Source organism: Pinus tabuliformis, chromosome Q, assembly GCF_031772625.1.
Source record: "Pinus tabuliformis cultivar Carrire ecotype Pingquan chromosome Q, CPIR1, whole genome shotgun sequence".
Classification (NCBI taxonomy): Eukaryota; Viridiplantae; Streptophyta; class Pinopsida; order Pinales; family Pinaceae; genus Pinus; species Pinus tabuliformis.
Window position 1 is genome coordinate 783,249,210 of NC_142296.1, and position 19,525 is coordinate 783,268,734.

Here is a 19,525-nt window from a genome sequence, read left to right on the forward strand (position 1 = left end):
TATGAGGTGCTTTTCATTTGGAATCGACCTGTAATTTGTTTTCAGAACCGTCCTGCGCATAATCTCAACATAGGAGTTTATCATAATTAAAGCACACCCGTAGCCTGCGTTTCTATATTTTTTTGCCTGCGTTTCTTGTGACAGAAGTGCGTGTTTCAAAAATATGAGGTGCTTTTCATTTGGAATCGACCTGTAATTTGTTTTCAGAATCGTCCTGCGCATAATCTCAACATAGGAGTTTATCATAATTAAAGCACACCCGTAGCCTGCGTTTCTATATTTGTTTGCCTGCGTTTCTTGTGACAGAAGTGCGTGTTTCAAAAATATGAGGTGCTTTTCATTTGGAATCGACCTGTAATTTGTTTTCAGAACCGTCCTGCGCATAATCTCAACATAGGAGTTTATCATAATTAAAGCACACCCGTAGCCTGCGTTTCTATATTTGTTTGCCTGCGTTTCTTGTGACAGAAGTTAAAAATAATCTCAACATAGGAGTTTATCATAATTAAAGCACACCCGTAGCCTGCATTTCTATATTTGTTTGCCTGCGTTTTTTGTGACAAAAGTGCGTGTTTCAAAAATATGAGGTGCTTTTCATTTGGAATCGACCTGTAATTTGTTTTCAGAACCGTCCTGCGCATAATCTCAACATAGGAGTTTATCATAATTAAAGCACACCCGTATCCTGCGTTTCTATATTTGTTTGCCTGCGTTTCTTGTGACAGAAGTGCGTGTTTCAAAAATATGAGGTGCTTTTCATTTGGAATCGACCTGTAATTTGTTTTCAGAACCGTCCTGCGCATAATCTCAACATAGGAGTTTATCATAATTAAAGCACACCCGTAGCCTGCGTTTCTATATTTGTTTGCCTGCGTTTCTTGTGACAGAAGTGCGTGTTTCAAAAATATGAGGTGCTTTTCATTTGGAATCGACCTGTAATTTGTTTTCAGAACCGTCCTGCGCATAATCTCAACATAGGAGTTTATCATAATTAAAGCACACCTTTTCACTTACTATTTTAAATTCAACCTTGGATTGAAAATGTATTTATTTAATAGTTTAATAATCTCTATTAAGATTTCATTATTTTGGAATATCCTTGTCACCCAAAATGCCTTCTATTGAATTATCTTAATTTTTATTACGATGTTTTAGATTCATTATTTTTAACTTCTCAAGCAGTAAGGGTTGTTTGCCTGTGTTTCTTGTGACAGAAGTGCGTGTTTCAAAAATATGAGGTGCTTTTCATTTGGAATCGACCTGTAATTTGTTTTTAGAACCGTCATGCGCATAATCTCAACATAGGAGTTTATCATAATTAAAGCACACCCGTAGCCTGCGTTTCTATATTTGTTTGCCTGCGTTTCTTGTGACAGAAGTGCGTGTTTCAAAAATATGAGGTGCTTTTCATTTGGAATCGACCTGTAATTTGTTTTCAGAACCGTCCTGCGCATAATCTCAACATAGGAGTTTATCATAATTAAAGCACACCCGTAGCCTGCGTTTCTATATTTGTTTGCCTGCGTTTCTTGTGACAGAAGTGCGTGTTTCAAAAATATGAGGTGCTTTTCATTTGGAATCGACCTGTAATTTGTTTTCAGAACCGTCCTGCGCATAATCTCAACATAGGAGTTTATCATAATTAAAGCACACCCGTAGCCATCGTTTCTATATTTGTTTGCTTGCGTTTCTTGTGACAGAAGTCCGTGTTTCAAAAATATGAGGTGCTTTTCATTTGGAATCGACCTGTAATTTGTTTTCAGAACCGTCCTGCGCATAATCTCAACATAGGAGTTTATCATAATTAAAGCACACCTTTTCACTTACTATTTTAAATTCAACCTTGGATTGAAAATGTATTTATTTAATAGTTTAATAATCTCTATTACGATTTCATTATTTTGGAATATCCTTGTCACCCAAAATGCCTTCTATTGAATTATCTTAATTTTTATTACGATGTTTTAGATTCATTATTTTTAACTTTTCAAGCAGTAAGGGTTGTTTGCCTGTGTTTCTTGTGACAGAAGTGCGTGTTTCAAAAATATGAGGTGCTTTTCATTTGGAATTGACCTGTAATTTGTTTTTTCAGAACCGTCCTGCGCATAATCTCAACATAGGAGTTTATCATAATTAAAGCACACCCGTAGCCTGCGTTTCTATATTTGTTTGTCTGCGTTTCTTGTGACAGAAGTGCGTGTTTCAAAAATATGAGGTGCTTTTCATTTGGAATCGACCTGTAATTTGTTTTCAGAACCGTCCTGCGCATAATCTCAACATAGGAGTTTATCATAATTAAAGCACACCCGTAGCCTGCGTTTCTATATTTGTTTGCCTGCGTTTCTTGTGACAGAAGTGCGTGTTTCAAAAATATGAGGTGCTTTTCATTTGGAATCGACCTGTAATTTGTTTTCAGAACCGTCCTGCGCATAATCTCAACATAGGAGTTTATCATAATTAAAGCACACCCGTAGCCTGCGTTTCTATATTTGTTTGCCTGCGTTTCTTGTGACAGAAGTGTTTTTAATTAAAGAATGTTTGTAATTAAATGAATAATTAGAGGTTATATTTACAAGTGTTACAAGTAACCTGCGTTTCTATAATAATGAAAAGCAGGTTACAAATATATTTGTTTTCAGTATCCTATGTTATATATTTGTAGCCTGCGTTTCTATATTTGTTTGCCTGCGTTTCTTGTGACAGAAGTGCGTGTTTCAAAAATATGAGGTGTTTTTCATTTGGAATCGACCTGTAATTTGTTTTCAGAACCGTCCTGTGCATAATCTCAACATAGGAGTTTATCATAATTAAAGCACACCCGTAGCCTGCGTTTCTATATTTGTTTGCCTGCGTTTCTTGTGACAGAAGTGCGTGTTTCAAAAATATGAGGTGCTTTTTTTTGGAATCGACCTGTAATTTGTTTTCAGAACCGTCCTGCGCATAATCTCAACATAGGAGTTTATCATAATTAAAGCACACCCGTAGCCTGCATTTCTATATTTGTTTGCCTGCGTTTCTTGTGACAGAAGTGCGTGTTTCAAAAATATGAGGTGCTTTTCATTTGGAATCGACCTGTAATTTGTTTTCAGAACCGTCCTGCGCATAATCTCAACATAGGAGTTTATCATAATTAAAGCACACCCGTAGCCTGCGTTTCTATATTTGTTTGCCTGCGTTTCTTGTGACAGAAGTGCGTGTTTCAAAAATATGAGGTGCTTTTCATTTGGAATCGACCTGTAATTTGTTTTCAGAACCGTCCTGCGCATAATCTCAACATAGGAGTTTATCATAATTAAAGCACACCCGTAGCCTGCGTTTCTTGTGACAGAAGTGCGTGTTTCAAAAATATGAGGTGCTTTTCATTTGGAATCGACCTGTAATTTGTTTTCAGAACCGTCCTGCGCATAATCTCAACATAGGAGTTTATCATAATTAAAGCACACCCGTAGCCTGCGTTTCTATATTTGTTTGCCTGCGTTTCTTGTGACAGAAGTGCGTGTTTCAAAAATATGAGGTGCTTTTCATTTGGAATCGACCTGTAATTTGTTTTCAGAACCGTCCTGCGCATAATCTCAACATAGGAGTTTATCATAATTAAAGCACACCCGTAGCCTGCGTTTCTATATTTGTTTGCCTGCATTTCTTGGGACAGAAGTGCGTGTTTCAAAAATATGAGGTGCTTTTCATTTGGAATCGACCTGTAATTTGTTTTCAGAACCGTCCTGCGCATAATCTCAACATAGGAGTTTATCATAATTAAAGCACACCCGTAGCCTGCGTTTCTATATTTGTTTGCCTGCGTTTCTTGTGACAGAAGTGCAGTGTTTCAAAAATATGAGGTGCTTTTCATCTGGAATCGACCTATAATTTGTTTTCAGAACCGTCCTGCGCATAATCTCAACATGGGAGTTTATCATAATTAAAGCACACCCGTAGCCTGCGTTTCTATATTTGTTTGCCTGCGTTTCTTGTGACAGAAGTGTGTGTTTCAAAAATATGAGGTGCTTTTCATTTGGAATCGACCTGTCATTTGTTTTCAGAACCGTCCTACGCATAATCTCAACATAGGAGTTTATCATAATTAAAGCACACCCGTAGCTTGCGTTTCTATATTTGTTTGCCTGCGTTTCTTGTGACAGAAGTGCGTGTTTCAAAAATATGAGGTGCTTTTCATTTGGAATCGACCTGTAATTTGTTTTCAGAACCGTCCTACGCATAATCTCAACATAGGAGTTTATCATAATCAAAGCACACCCGTAGCCTGCGTTTCTATATTTGTTTGCCTGCGTTTCTTGTGACAGAAGTTAAAAATAATCTCAACATAGGAGTTTATCATAATTAAAGCAGACCCGTAGCCTGCGTTTCTATATTTGTTTGCCTGCGTTTCTTGTGACAGAAGTGCGTGTTTCAAAAATATGAGGTGCTTTTCATTTGGAATCGACCTGTAATTTGTTTTCAGAACCGTCCTGCGCATAATCTCAACATAGGAGTTTATCATAATTAAAGCACACCCGTAGCCTGCGTTTCTATATTTGTTTGCCTGCGTTTCTTGTGACAGAAGTGCGTGTTTCAAAAATATGAGGTGCTTTTCATTTGGAATCGACCTGTAATTTGTTTTCAGAACCGTCCTGCGCATAATCTCAACATAGGAGTTTATCATAATTAAAGCACACCCGTAGCCTGCGTTTCTATATTTGTTTGCCTGCGTTTCTTGTGACAGAAGTGCGTGTTTCAAAAATATGAGGTGCTTTTCATTTGGAATCGACCTGTAATTTGTTTTCAGAACCGTCCTGCGCATAATCTCAACATAGGAGTTTATCATAATTAAAGCACACCCGTAGCCTGCGTTTCTATATTTGTTTGCCTGCGTTTCTTGTGACAGAAGTGCGTGTTTCAAAAATATGAGGTGCTTTTCATTTGGAATCGACCTGTAATTTGTTTCAGAACCGTCCTGCGCATAATCTCAACATAGGAGTTTATCATAATTAAAGCACACCTGTAGCCTGCGTTTCTATATTTGTTTGCCTGCGTTTCTTGTGACAGAAGTGCAGTTCAAATGCACTTTGTTCAAATGATTTTCGTTTGCAACTGCATAAAACTCCTATGTTGAGATTATAATTATAGGAGTTTATAATGATTTTCTTATTTCTTTGTTGAAATCAAGCTTTCTATTTTTTCAAGGGAATGAATAAGTTTTCTATTTTTTCAAAGGAATATAAAGATTGCAATTGTGCTACAGATTTTTCTAACAGAACTTGAAATGTCTTTTCCTTGTTTGGCAGATGTGGACAAATATTTTTTATTTCTTTGTTGAACTTAAGTTTTCTATTTTTTCAAGGGAATGAATAAGTTTCTTTTCTATATTTGTTTGCCTGCGTTTCTTGTGAGAGAAGTGCGTGTTTCAAAAATATGAGGTGCTTTTCATTTGGAATCGAATTGTAATTTGTTTTCAGAACCATCCTGCGCATAATCTCAACATAGGAGTTTATCATAATTAAAGCACACCCGTAGCCTGCGTTTCTATATTTGTTTGCCTGTGTTTCTTGTGATAGAAGTGCGTGTTTCAAAAATGTGAGGTGCTTTTCATTTGGAATCGACCTGTAATTTGTTTTCAGAACCGTCCTGCGCATAATCTCAACATAGGAGTTTATCATAATTAAAGCACACCCGTAGCCTGCGTTTCTATATTTTTTTGCCTGCGTTTCTTGTGACAGAAGTGCGTGTTTCAAAAATATGAGGTGCTTTTCATTTGGAATCGACCTGTAATTTGTTTTCAGAATCGTCCTGCGCATAATCTCAACATAGGAGTTTATCATAATTAAAGCACACCCGTAGCCATCGTTTCTATATTTGTTTGCTTGCGTTTCTTGTGACAGAAGTGCGTGTTTCAAAAATATGAGGTGCTTTTCATTTGGAATCGACCTGTAATTTGTTTTCAGAACCGTCCTGCGCATAATCTCAACATAGGAGTTTATCATAATTAAAGCACACCTTTTCACTTACTATTTTAAATTCAACCTTGGATTGAAAATGTATTTATTTAATAGTTTAATAATCTCTATTAAGATTTCATTATTTTGGAATATCCTTGTCACCCAAAATGCCTTCTATTGAATTATCTTAATTTTTATTACGATGTTTTAGATTCATTATTTTTAACTTCTCAAGCAGTAAGGGTTGTTTGCCAGTGTTTCTTGTGACAGAAGTGCATGTTTCAAAAATATGAGGTGCTTTTCATTTGGAATTGACCTGTAATTTGTTTTTTCAGAACCGTCCTGCGCATAATCTCAACATAGGAGTTTATCATAATTAAAGCACACCCGTAGCCTGCGTTTCTATATTTGTTTGTCTGCGTTTCTTGTGACAGAAGTGCGTGTTTCAAAAATATGAGGTGCTTTTCATTTGGAATCGACCTGTAATTTGTTTTCAGAACCGTCCTGCGCATAATCTCAACATAGGAGTTTATCATAATTAAAGCACACCCGTAGCCTGCGTTTCTATATTTGTTTGCCTGCGTTTCTTGTGACAGAAGTGCGTGTTTCAAAAATATGAGGTGCTTTTCATTTGGAATCGACCTGTAATTTGTTTTCAGAACCGTCCTGCGCATAATCTCAACATAGGAGTTTATCATAATTAAAGCACACCCGTAGCCTGCGTTTCTATATTTGTTTGCCTGCGTTTCTTGTGACAGAAGTGTTTTTAATTAAAGAATGTTTGTAATTAAATGAATAATTAGAGGTTATATTTACAAGTGTTACAAGTAACCTGCGTTTCTATAATAATGAAACGCAGGTTACAAATATATTTGTTTTCAGTATCCTATCTTATATATTTGTAGCCTGCGTTTCTATATTTGTTTGCCTGCGTTTCTTGTGACAGAAGTGCGTGTTTCAAAAATATGAGGTGTTTTTCATTTGGAATCGACCTGTAATTTGTTTTCAGAACCGTCCTGTGCATAATCTCAACATAGGAGTTTATCATAATTAAAGCACACCCGTAGCCTGCGTTTCTATATTTGTTTGCCTGCGTTTCTTGTGACAGAAGTGTGTGTTTCAAAAATATGAGGTGCTTTTCTTTTGGAATCGACCTGTAATTTGTTTTCAGAACCGTCCTGCGCATAATCTCAACATAGGAGTTTATCATAATTAAAGCACACCCGTAGCCTGCATTTCTATATTTGTTTGCCTGCGTTTCTTGTGACAGAAGTGCGTGTTTCAAAAATATGAGGTGCTTTTCATTTGGAATCGACCTGTAATTTGTTTTCAGAACCGTCCTGCGCATAATCTCAACATAGGAGTTTATCATAATTAAAGCACACCCGTAGCCTGCGTTTCTATATTTGTTTGCCTGCGTTTCTTGTGACAGAAGTGCGTGTTTCAAAAATATGAGGTGCTTTTCATTTGGAATCGACCTGTAATTTGTTTTCAGAACCGTCCTGCGCATAATCTCAACATAGGAGTTTATCATAATTAAAGCACACCCGTAGCCTGCGTTTCTATATTTGTTTGCCTGCGTTTCTTGTGACAGAAGTGCGTGTTTCAAAAATATGAGGTGCTTTTCATTTGGAATCGACCTGTAATTTGTTTTCAGAACCGTCCTGCGCATAATCTCAACATAGGAGTTTATCATAATTAAAGCACACCCGTAGCCTGCGTTTCTATATTTGTTTGCCTGCGTTTCTTGTGACAGAAGTGCGTGTTTCAAAAATATGAGGTGCTTTTCATTTGGAATCGACCTGTAATTTGTTTTCAGAACCGTCCTGCGCATAATCTCAACATAGGAGTTTATCATAATTAAAGCACACCCGTAGCCTGCGTTTCTATATTTGTTTGCCTGCATTTCTTGGGACAGAAGTGCGTGTTTCAAAAATATGAGGTGCTTTTCATTTGGAATCGACCTGTAATTTGTTTTCAGAACCGTCCTGCGCATAATCTCAACATAGGAGTTTATCATAATTAAACCACACCCGTAGCCTGCGTTTCTATATTTGTTTGCCTGCGTTTCTTGTGACAGAAGTGCAGTGTTTCAAAAATATGAGGTGCTTTTCATCTGGAATCGACCTATAATTTGTTTTCAGAACCGTCCTGCGCATAATCTCAACATGGGAGTTTATCATAATTAAAGCACTCCCGTAGCCTGCGTTTCTATATTTGTTTGCCTGCGTTTCTTGTGACAGAAGTGTGTGTTTCAAAAATATGAGGTGCTTTTCATTTGGAATCGACCTGTCATTTTTTTTCAGAACCGTCCTACGCATAATCTCAACATAGGAGTTTATCATAATTAAAGCACACCCGTAGCTTGCGTTTCTATATTTGTTTGCCTGCGTTTCTTGTGACAGAAGTGCGTGTTTCAAAAATATGAGGTGCTTTTCATTTGGAATCGACCTGTAATTTGTTTTCAGAACCGTCCTACGCATAATCTCAACATAGGAGTTTATCATAATCAAAGCACACCCGTAGCCTGCGTTTCTATATTTGTTTGCCTGCGTTTCTTGTGACAGAAGTTAAAAATAATCTCAACATAGGAGTTTATCATAATTAAAGCAGACCCGTAGCCTGCGTTTCTATATTTGTTTGCCTGCGTTTCTTGTGACAGAAGTGCGTGTTTCAAAAATATGAGGTGCTTTTCATTTGGAATAGACCTGTAATTTGTTTTCAGAACCGTCCTGCGCATAATCTCAACATAGGAGTTTATCATAATTAAAGCACACCCGTAGCCTGCGTTTCTATATTTGTTTGCCTGCGTTTCTTGTGACAGAAGTGCGTGTTTCAAAAATATGAGGTGCTTTTCATTTGGAATCGACCTGTAATTTGTTTTAAGAACCGTCCTGCGCATAATCTCAACATAGGAGTTTATCATAATTAAAGCACACCCGTAGCCTGCGTTTCTATATTTGTTTGCCTGCGTTTCTTGTGACAGAAGTGCGTGTTTCAAAAATATGAGGTGCTTTTCATTTGGAATCGACCTGTAATTTGTTTTCAGAACCGTCCTGCGCATAATCTCAACATAGGAGTTTATCATAATTAAAGCACACCCGTAGCCTGCGTTTCTATATTTGTTTGCCTGCGTTTCTTGCGACAGAAGTGCGTGTTTCAAAAATATGAGGTGCTTTTCATTTGGAATCGACCTGTAATTTGTTTCAGAACCGTCCTGCGCATAATCTCAACATAGGAGTTTATCATAATTAAAGCACACCTGTAGCGTGCGTTTCTATATTTGTTTGCCTGCGTTTCTTGTGACAGAAGTGCAGTTCAAATGCACTTTGTTCAAATGATTTTCGTTTGCAACTGCATAAAACTCCTATGTTGAGATTATAATTATAGGAGTTTATAATGATTTTCTTATTTCTTTGTTGAACTCAAGCTTTCTATTTTTTCAAGGGAATGAATAAGTTTTCTATTTTTTCAAAGGAATATAAAGATTGCAATTGTGCTACAGATTTTTCTAACAGAACTTGAAATGTCTTTTCCTTGTTTGGCAGATGTGGACAAATATTTTTTATTTCTTTGTTGAACTTAAGTTTTCTATTTTTTCAAGGGAATGAATAAGTTTCGTTTCTATATTTGTTTGCCTGTGTTTCTTGTGAGAGAAGTGCGTGTTTCAAAAATATGAGGTGCTTTTCATTTGGAATCGACTTGTAATTTGTTTTCAGAACCGTCCTGCGCATAATCTCAACATAGGAGTTTATCATAATTAAAGCACACCCGTAGCCTGCGTTTCTATATTTGTTTGCCTGTGTTTCTTGTGATAGAAGTGCGTGTTTCAAAAATGTGAGGTGCTTTTCATTTGGAATCGACCTGTAATTTGTTTTCAAAACCGTCCTGCGCATAATCTCAACATAGGAGTTTATCATAATTAAAGCACACCCGTAGCCTGCGTTTCTATATTTTTTTGCCTGCGTTTGTTGTGACAGAAGTGCGTGTTTCAAAAATATGAGGTGCTTTTCATTTGGAATCGACCTGTAATTTGTTTTCAGAACCGTCCTGCGCATAATCTCAACATAGGAGTTTATCATAATTAAAGCACACCCGTAGCCTGCGTTTCATGAGCTAATGGTTGGGAAGGGGCACGAACGCTAGTGAGGGTCCCGGGGTAGTTCGTGCTAGAATGAGGAGGTTATTCTTTACAAGCAGCAGGTCGTTCTTATAAGCTGGATCATATGGATCAAAAATATGAGGTGCTTTTCATTTGGAATCGACCTGTAATTTGTTTTCAGAACCGTCCTGCGCATAATCTCAACATAGGAGTTTATCATAATTAAAGCACACCCGTAGCCTGCGTTTCTATATTTGTTTGCCTGCGTTTCTTGTGACAGAAGTGCGTGTTTCAAAAATATGAGGTGCTTTTCATTTGGAATCGACCTGTAATTTGTTTTCAGAACCGTCCTGCGCATAATCTCAACATAGGAGTTTATCATAATTAAAGCACACCCGTAGCCTGCGTTTCTATATTTGTTTGCCTGCGTTTCTTGTGACATAAGTGTGTGTTTCAAAAATATGAGGTGCTTTTCATTTGGAATCGACCTGTAATTTGTTTTCAGAACCGTCCTGCGCATAATCTCAACATAGGAGTTTATCATAATTAAAGCACACCCGTAGCCTGCGTTTCTATATTTGTTTGCCTGCGTTTCTTGTGACAGAAGTGCGTTTTTCAAAAATATGAGGTGCTTTTCATTTGGAATCGACCTGTAATTTGTTTTCAGAACCCTCCTGCGCACAATCTCAACATAGGAGTTTATCATAATTAAAGCAGACCCGTAGCCTGCCTTTCTATATTTGTTTGCCTGCGTTTCTTGTGACAGAAGTGCGTGTTTCAAAAATATGAGGTGCTTTTCATTTGGAATCGACCTGTAATTTGTTTTCAGAACCGTCCTGCGCATAATCTCAACATAGGAGTTTATCATAATTAAAGCACACCCGTAGCCTGCGTTTCTATATTTGTTTGCCTGCGTTTCTTCTGACAGAAGTGCGTGTTTCAAAAATATGAGGTGCTTTTCATTTGGAATCGACCTGTAATTTGTTTTCAGAACCGTCCTACGCATAATCTCAACATAGGAGTTTATCATAATTAAAGCTCATTCCTTTCATCCCATGGTTGTATATGTTTATATTACAGAGTAGAACAGATGTGTGGATGAGCTGTGGCAGATGTATAGCAACCGTACCCTACTTACCATTGAACTATAAGCTAATGGACTGCTAAATGGAAGTGTTGTGCTAAACATTTAAGATATTGAATGTTAGCGTTGTGCCAAGTAGTTAAAATATTGAAAAATATTTGCATAATTTAAACATCGAAATTCATAAACTGAAATCCACTTTCGAAATGGTTAATTTGTTTTCTTGTTTAAATGTTGACATCTGTATAATCTATACAGGAAGAAAAAAAAGGTATTTGAATTTCAGATCAAAGGATTTGAAGGATCGCTAAGTGTTAATGAATGTTTCAAGTAATGCAAAACCTTTTACATTGAGTACTCCTTTCCAAGAGTTATATCAATGAATTCATCCAGCCTCCCAGATTGTACAAGAGGCCTTATTGAAGAAGAGTTTATCCTTGTTTCTCCAGTGAGAAGTTGTAGCAGTATGATTCCAAAAGCATACACATCACTTTTCTCTGTAAGATGACCAACTGTGGTGTATTCTAGGGCCAAATATCCCATGCCTGTAGAAGATTTTAGGATTGAATACACTATGTCATCCGCTAAAAGTTTATGCAGACCACAATCTGAAAGAAGAGGATTTAAGTGTTGATCAAGAAGAATCTTCTCAGCTGAGATGTTTTGATGCACAACAGCTTTGCTTATGCCTTCATGCAGATACTCAATGCCTGCGCAGATTGATACCAGATAACAAAACCAAACAGCGAGTGACTATCGGCATAAATAAATGGCAGGCTTAACATATACCATACCAATGATCTATCTATCCCATTTACAAGTTATTTTATCAAAACATGTTCGTTTCGTGGAGAATTTTGATTAGAAATGCAGGCAATACTCCAAATATTTAAATGTGGGTATGTTTTCCATGAACCTATGGAGTTGGTTGTTGCTCAATATTTTTGTGCCCTAGACATCTATCTACACTTCCTGTTTTTTGTATGTAGCCCTAGTGTGAATGTGTTATTATAAATATGTTCTCTGTCCAGTTATTATATACAGGGAGGTAATGTCAATCTCAATTTTTTTGCCTCCATAGGATACGCTTTAAGCAGTTGTAGGAAAACATTATCGGACAAATTTCTGCCAGTTTACATAACCTTAAATACCACCAGTTTAATGATTTCAAAAAGTCCCAAAGGGCTGGGAAGTGTGTTTGAAAATAAGGAACATTGGTTGAACATGTTTATATGATGATGCACCATCATTTGCTTGCCTGCACTACATATGTGGCAACTTCTCTTTGCGAGGGGAATTTTGTATAACATTACACTAGTTAGTATTCTTATGATCAAAGAAAGTTGGTTGTGGCTTATGCATATGCCCAAAGCTTATTTTCATTAGTTGGTGCACCCAGAGAAATGTAGTGCATTCTCAGCTCAGGTGAGGATGAGATAATTCATTAACTCTTTCTGTTTGTGTGTACCTCTGTGCAGCAGAGTATTGAATTTAGACAACATATTGGGTGCATTGGATGTGGACAATAACATAGACCCATCTAAAACCAGGTCGGATGAGCACCTCAAGGTTGTGAAGATTGAGGATGCATCTCCTGACTCCACAACTTGGGACAAAATGTTAGAATTGAACCCAGAGTTAGATGGATCTATACTAGTTTCTAGTCATGGCCAGAGATTCAAGAAGTGAGCTCAGATTAAATGAGGGTGGGGCGATCCATCAATTCGGTGATCCATCAATTCTTTATATATTTGTGTGTTTTCATTTAGTATCAGTGCATTAAATCTAGATGGCAAAGTAGCAGTGCAAGTTTAGTTCTAATGAGAGTGAGAGTGATCCATCAATTTTGTGAGCGAGTTTGTCCTCCCTACCTAACCTCTAAAAGAGAAAAGACTTGTGCCATTCCTTTTTGTGTGTGTACATGTGTATAGAAGCTAGACGCATTAAATCTATAAAATCTAGATGGTGCCTAGATGCATTGTGTTTGTGCAAAATGGCCTATATATATGAAATATTGGGATGGACATACGCGAAGTTGGGCTTGGCTATCTGAAGATGCATATCCGATCTGGGTTAATAACTTAATACAGGTCTTCCCTAGTAAATTTTCTTGAAGATATTTGGGGATGTGTTAGTTAAGGCAGAATACGTATGATTCATAAGCGCACTGACATATGAAAACAAACCAAAATCTAACCAACAAGGAAATCCCCTGCAAAGAACGGTTAGACTTACCTTTCGCAACACCATGTGCAATCCTTACCCTGACAGGCCAATCGAGTACCCTCCCATCTTTTGCATCCTAAAACTATGATAGATTGTCGTTGGGTGAAAAATCATACATAAGAAAGCACTCGCCTCTACCTCAAGAACAACAAAAGCCTCTTAACCTCACCACATTTTCATGCCTAAGTAGCGAAAGAGTCTTGAGACCCTCTTGTAATTCTAATTCCTCTATCTTGCAACTCATTTTACTGATGATTTTAATGACCACAAAAGACTCGTCTCTCAATACCCCCTTGTAAGCAGCATAATATTTGTTTCTCCCCAGCGGATTCTTTTCAGAGAAATACCGTGTTGCAAATTCAATTTCCTCGAGGTTAAATCTAGAGCTCTGGAAGCGTTCACATCCTGTTCCGTCATCTGCCAAAGGATTCCAACCATTCGAGTACTCTAGACTAATCAAAGGAGTGATAGATTTCCTTCCAAAATCTTTCGAATTATTGATACTTAGTCCTGTCTATTGTCTCATAAGCATTGCTAATCTTCTGTTTTCGTCTTGGAAACCATGAGAATGTGAAAACGGTTGCCAGGATTCCTCCACCTATCAAAGCAATCACAGCCACAACAATGGCAATGCTTGGGGTTTTAAACATTGGAGCAATTTTGGCAACTTCTTGAGAAAACTGCAGATTTTGGAATTTTCTGCAACAGAGGCACAGAGGAGTTTGTAGGAGATTTGGCAGTTAGATTTGGTGCCCGTGGGCCGAAAGTTTCTGGCCTTATTAATGGAGAACTTCCATTACACATTGCAAGCCCAGCAAACTCTTCTCCACAGAGCTTTGAATTGTTTGCATACCTGAATCCTTCTTGCATTCGTTTAAAACCTGCAACATGCAAGAAAAACCACACTATATCAGCCCATTTTTGGCATAAAAATACACTGGAAACAATTCTTACACTCAAACATTATAATTGCAGCAAGAAAAACGGGGTTCAACAGCCTGGGTAATAGAAGGACATGTTCATCAACATTTTGCATTTGTGTGGGCTAATATCTAGAACAATGCATTGTATCTATGGTAAACAAACTCCTCACTACAGAAATCCAGAAGCAAGGCCATGCCCGAAGAAGAAGCCATAAGCAAGCCCCATGAAGATTGAACCAAGCCATTAGATATGAGAATGTTAAAAAATAAAAATAATAAAGTGAATTAAATTAAATTAAAAAGAGACGTTGCCACGCCAAGAGCATGCTTCCCAGGTGTCGGAGGTATGGAGGTCAAGTGTTGTCTGTCTTATCTCGAATGCATGCCTCACTTCCAATTTCTTCTCCTGCACAGACTTCGCCAGTGGCTGAGCCCAGATGAGTTGTTGTTGTTGTTGTTGTTGTTACCATTTCCATTGCCAGCGCCACCACCACTGCCTCCATCTTTTTCATTGACAGTATAAACTATCAGCCCAATGTCCCCCGCAGCCATTACTACACAACTCTGCTAATTCTCCTCGAACACAGCACTGTGATTCCCCCTTCTACCCCCTTATCTTCGCCCCCTCCTCTTGCTATAGCGAAGGCACCTGCCTTCATTTATAACCCTGCACCTTCCTTCCACAAGAGTTCCAGCCATATTTATGTCCCAATTATTGCATCCGTAGGAGGAGCGCTACTTCTTGGACTAGGGCTTTTGGGAGCCATTTGCTTTTCAAGAAAAAGGCGAAGCAAACCAGAGACAATAAAGCCAGACACATGGGATGCGGAGGATTTCGAGATTGAATCGAGCCTTCTTTCGAACATGTCGGAATTGCTGGCATCTGACAGATTGATACGCTTTTCCTTCAAAGAACTTCAGGAGGCCACCGACAATTTCAACGAGGCGCACAGAATCAAGAATTCCATCTTCCACGCGATTTTGCGCAGAAACAAAGTGAAGATCAAACATATGAGAGGGCAAGTATCAAAGGAGATCAACGCCCTTCACAAATTCCACCACACGAGTCTCGTCACTCTGCTTGGCATCTGCGTTGAAGAATCGCCGGACTAGGACTCATACCTCGTCTTCGAGTACGCCGAAAATGAGTCCCTTAGAGACTATATCCATAGCGCATAGTCACATGCAGGGAGTTCGAACTTGTCATGAAACCAGAGGCTGTAGATCGCTCTGGACATCGCAGAGGGGTTGGAGTATCTGCATCACAACACAACTCCCACTTGCGTTCACAAGGACCTTAATAGCCGCAATATTCTTCTGGACAAGAATTTTCGAGCAAAGATCACCAATTTCAGATTGGCCAAATGCGAAGCAGATACGGGTTCTTGTCCGTAGAAGTGGTTCCAGGTTGAAGACAGAAGGAGAAAGGCTCCCGGGTAAAGGCTTATTCCTTCCTTCTCCTTCCTTCCCCTTCAGAGCCAACCCTGTACTAGTCAATGACACAATTAGATGAACCCTGGAATATTCCAAGGCTGTAGGGTTGCATTCAACAGTTGAGCAGGGTCAATCACAGAGCACTCGTGATGGGTAGAAGCAGGAGGTAACTTCTGTATTTTTTTATTCACGATTCATTTCCCTTTCTTCATGAATCATTCCCCTGTATGGCGAGTTTCCAGTGCTGCCAGTCTTGCAATAAGATTTGGAATAAGATTACACCTGGTTACATGCAAACATAAGAGATGGCACCTGGAAGTTGTGGCAATTGTGGTAGGCGTACAAGCGGCGATAAGTAGTGGTGGCAAGCGTACTTTGGCATACGAGCAGGGTTGATGCTTTCTCTATTATACCATGCAGTCCATGGAAATCCAAAATAGTGGAGCTAACATTTAGTGTTGTCGACTAATGCCAGCATTAGATTAGGTAGTATTTTTACCAGTGTCAAAATATCAAGAAAACACAAAATTATAACATATGCTTTAGCTTTGAATTAGCTTCGGTCCTCAGGAAGAGGCCAAATAGCCAAATAACATATTGACATGATTTATCAATATATGTCTACAAACTTGGTTTATAATTGATAAGCGAGGAGTAAAAGCAGCACTAATAATGTTAAAGTGCTCATTTCCGTTTCCGATTACTATAGTCCATGCCGGGACGACAGGGACTAATAAGGAAGCTTAGATGTTCTTCATTTAGCTCTTTATTACTTTAGAAAATATTAATATAGTAAATCCACGTATACATATTTGATATAAACATGATCAATATTTGTAATTTTATTATCTAATTAAACATGGTATATAAAAAAAATCAAGATAAGTTACAACTTAATGACTTTTCTTATTGCATAAGTGAATTGCAAAGCTATAATAGTGATTGAGGATGTAAATTTTAAATTGACAAAGAATAATTTATAATAAAAGTAAAATAAAATATTGCATAAATGAATTGCAGTGGTACAGTAGTGATTGAGGATGTAAATTGACACAAAAAAAAAATACCATTATAATTTATAATAAAAATAAAATAAAATATATGTTAAGTTTTATTATGATTAGTATAAAACCATGTAATTGAAGTATTTTAAAATTAATTTTATATTAAGTGTTTGTAAAATAAATTTTATATATTTTTTTAGAATTTAGATATTCTTCATTTTGTTCTCGATTATTTTATGAAATACTAATACGATGTACAAAAGTGTAAATATTTGATACAACACATGTCTAATATTTGTAATTGTATCATTTAATTAAATATGGCATATATAGAATTATTTCGAGAATGTAAAATAAGTTACAACTTAGTGACTCTCCTTATGGCTTAAGTGAATTGCAAAGGTAGACAAGTGATTGAAGAAGCAAATTTATTCTTCTTTTTGGATGAGACATAGGTAGTACTTTTCATTTTTGCATAACAATTGTAGTAAAATGTTGGTGAAATTTGCATTTTTTCTATAGTTGTGGTGCATGATATCATAAGGAAGGTGTTTCGCTTCACACTGTACACAATTTATCATAACTAGTAACTTATTTACTTTCTAGAATTTCTTCGTAAAATTTGCAATAGAGCATAAGACTACTAGCATTTTATTTTCCATGCAAAAAAGGAGAGGCAACAAAGCTTCAAGAGAAGAAGACAAAATCTATACTACCAAACTGTAACACCCTATTTTGGCATAGGCAATTACATGTATTTATGACTTAATTATATTTTCATTACACACTATATGTTTTCATATTTGGAAAATATAATTCCTACTTGTCTTTGGTGTGCTCATCAATTTTGGAATGAGTTTGTTCCTATTCTCTAGGAGTATTTTGGCATAGGCAATTACATGTACTTATGGCTTAATTATATTTTCATTACACACTATATGTTATCACACTTAGAAAATATGATTCCTACTTGTCTTTGGTGTGCTCATCAATTCTAGAATGAGTTTGTTCTTATTCTCTAGGAGTTTTTTTAGATCTAATTGTTTCCTAGATTGGTGTGTGGTTGAAATATTCTCTCAACCAACTAATTGTGTTGAATTGAGGCTTTTGTGATCCATAACCATTATAAGAAGAAATTTCGGCGTAAATCACATTCAGAAAATCATTATCGACGCGTTTCTAAGCAACCAGTGTGGTTCATCGTAGGACAAGTTGAAGAAACCACACTGGTTGGTTCTAAACGCGTCGACAATAATTTTCTAAATGTGATTTACGCCGAAATTTCTTCTTATAACAACTAATTGTGTGTCAAAGACAATTTTCCTATCTTGAGATAATTCTTCATGTATATATGTAATATTATTTTATCAATATAATTTAGTGTGCATTATCAAAATTTAACTTGGTATCAGAGCAGGTCTGGGTCTGACTCCTCACGTCTGGGTAGAGTGCCACGTAAATCCTAGGAAGAATAAAGTTATGTGTTTGATCACTCGAGGATGAGGCTGCCTGATTCATTGACCGAGTGACTGTTTCAGTCAAAGAGAATTCTAGCGTTGATGAGTGCCAGACTAAGGTCGAAGGAAGCATCGCCCTGTTGGTCAATTGAGGTCGACTGTGACGAGGCCAATTTGGATGAAGAGGTCAATCAGATCATCGCTGCATGTGTACGATGTGTAAAAGGTGTACTCATAATTAGATAATTGGACAAGATAGAGTGTGGTGTTACGGCCCCACAGCCGCACAGAGGTTGGAGCATCGAGCCACGGTGGGACTAGTAGGTGCCACGACTGAAAGAGATCTGTTTGGGAACTGTTACAGACTGAGTGCGAGAGTGTTTATAGCCGCGGACTGGAGGTGGAGGTGTTATTCATATCCATAATGAGGGGTCTGCGTTGACATTTGTTGAGCACAAGCGCAATAGTTGCTTTGATATCTGTTGAGAATGTTGAGATTTGAGGTGCACTAGTCCTGTGCCATGTTGGAGCCGATTCTTTTACTGTTTAAAATCGGTACATATTAAGGTGAAGCCTAGTGCAACAGCCTATGTCTGCACTTTGAAGAAACCGACAGCAGCAGGCCGTCTTTGATTGTCTTCCACCAATGTAGGCCCATCCATTCAACTTCTGGTTGGCTCGTGACCGCAACATTTGAGTTGTTAAACAGAGTTGTTGGTATTAATACATTTTTGACTGTCCGTTTTTATTCTGATGAGGTGCACGCAAAGCTTTTGTCCTGCGTCCGACAGAGGAAAGGATTTTGAGTGCCTTACGCAAAGAGATGGTCATTATATCTGAGTGATGTATTGTGTTTGGAAATTCTAACCCCAGCTTCGAAGCTAGCAATGATACTTGGGTAATTGCTGGCAAGCTTCCCATGTTTGAATTCATTGCAACAGACATAGTGGATATTTGTTCCCATGGATATCCAAAAAGGAATAACGTGCAAAATGGTGAACTATACCACTATGATTGTGACATAAAAGGTGCTTTTGTACAACCTGGGATAAGATCTCCAACGCTAGTATGTTGACGTGCTAAGAATGATGTTGCCAGAAGGATCATGGAGCCAAACTATGAAAGAATCGAGCGCGCTGAATTGGAGCTGTTAAACAACTGTTGTGTTAGTGTTGAAGTGTTTCTAAATTCTAATTGATGAGATAGCTTAGTAGGTATGGTAAGCCTATTGGAGCTATCACAACATGTGGACATTAGGGTGATATTTTTTTTTTTTTTCTTTGAAATTCTTGAACTTATTGAATCTTATTGAGCCTAGTTAATTCAATAGAGGTGAATGTATTTATTTAGTTAGAATTTGCG

The 19,525-nt window shown here is 37.5% G+C and overlaps 1 long non-coding RNA gene and 1 pseudogene across 2 annotated transcripts in view; both read right to left on the reverse strand.

The window, feature by feature from the left end:
• The window catches only part of LOC149221822 (uncharacterized), a 150,683-nt gene that overhangs the window by 68,288 nt on the left and 62,870 nt on the right, over positions 1 to 19,525 (reverse strand). The window lies entirely within an intron of this gene.
• LOC149221823 (proline-rich receptor-like protein kinase PERK7) lies at positions 11,465 to 14,820 on the reverse strand (annotated as a pseudogene).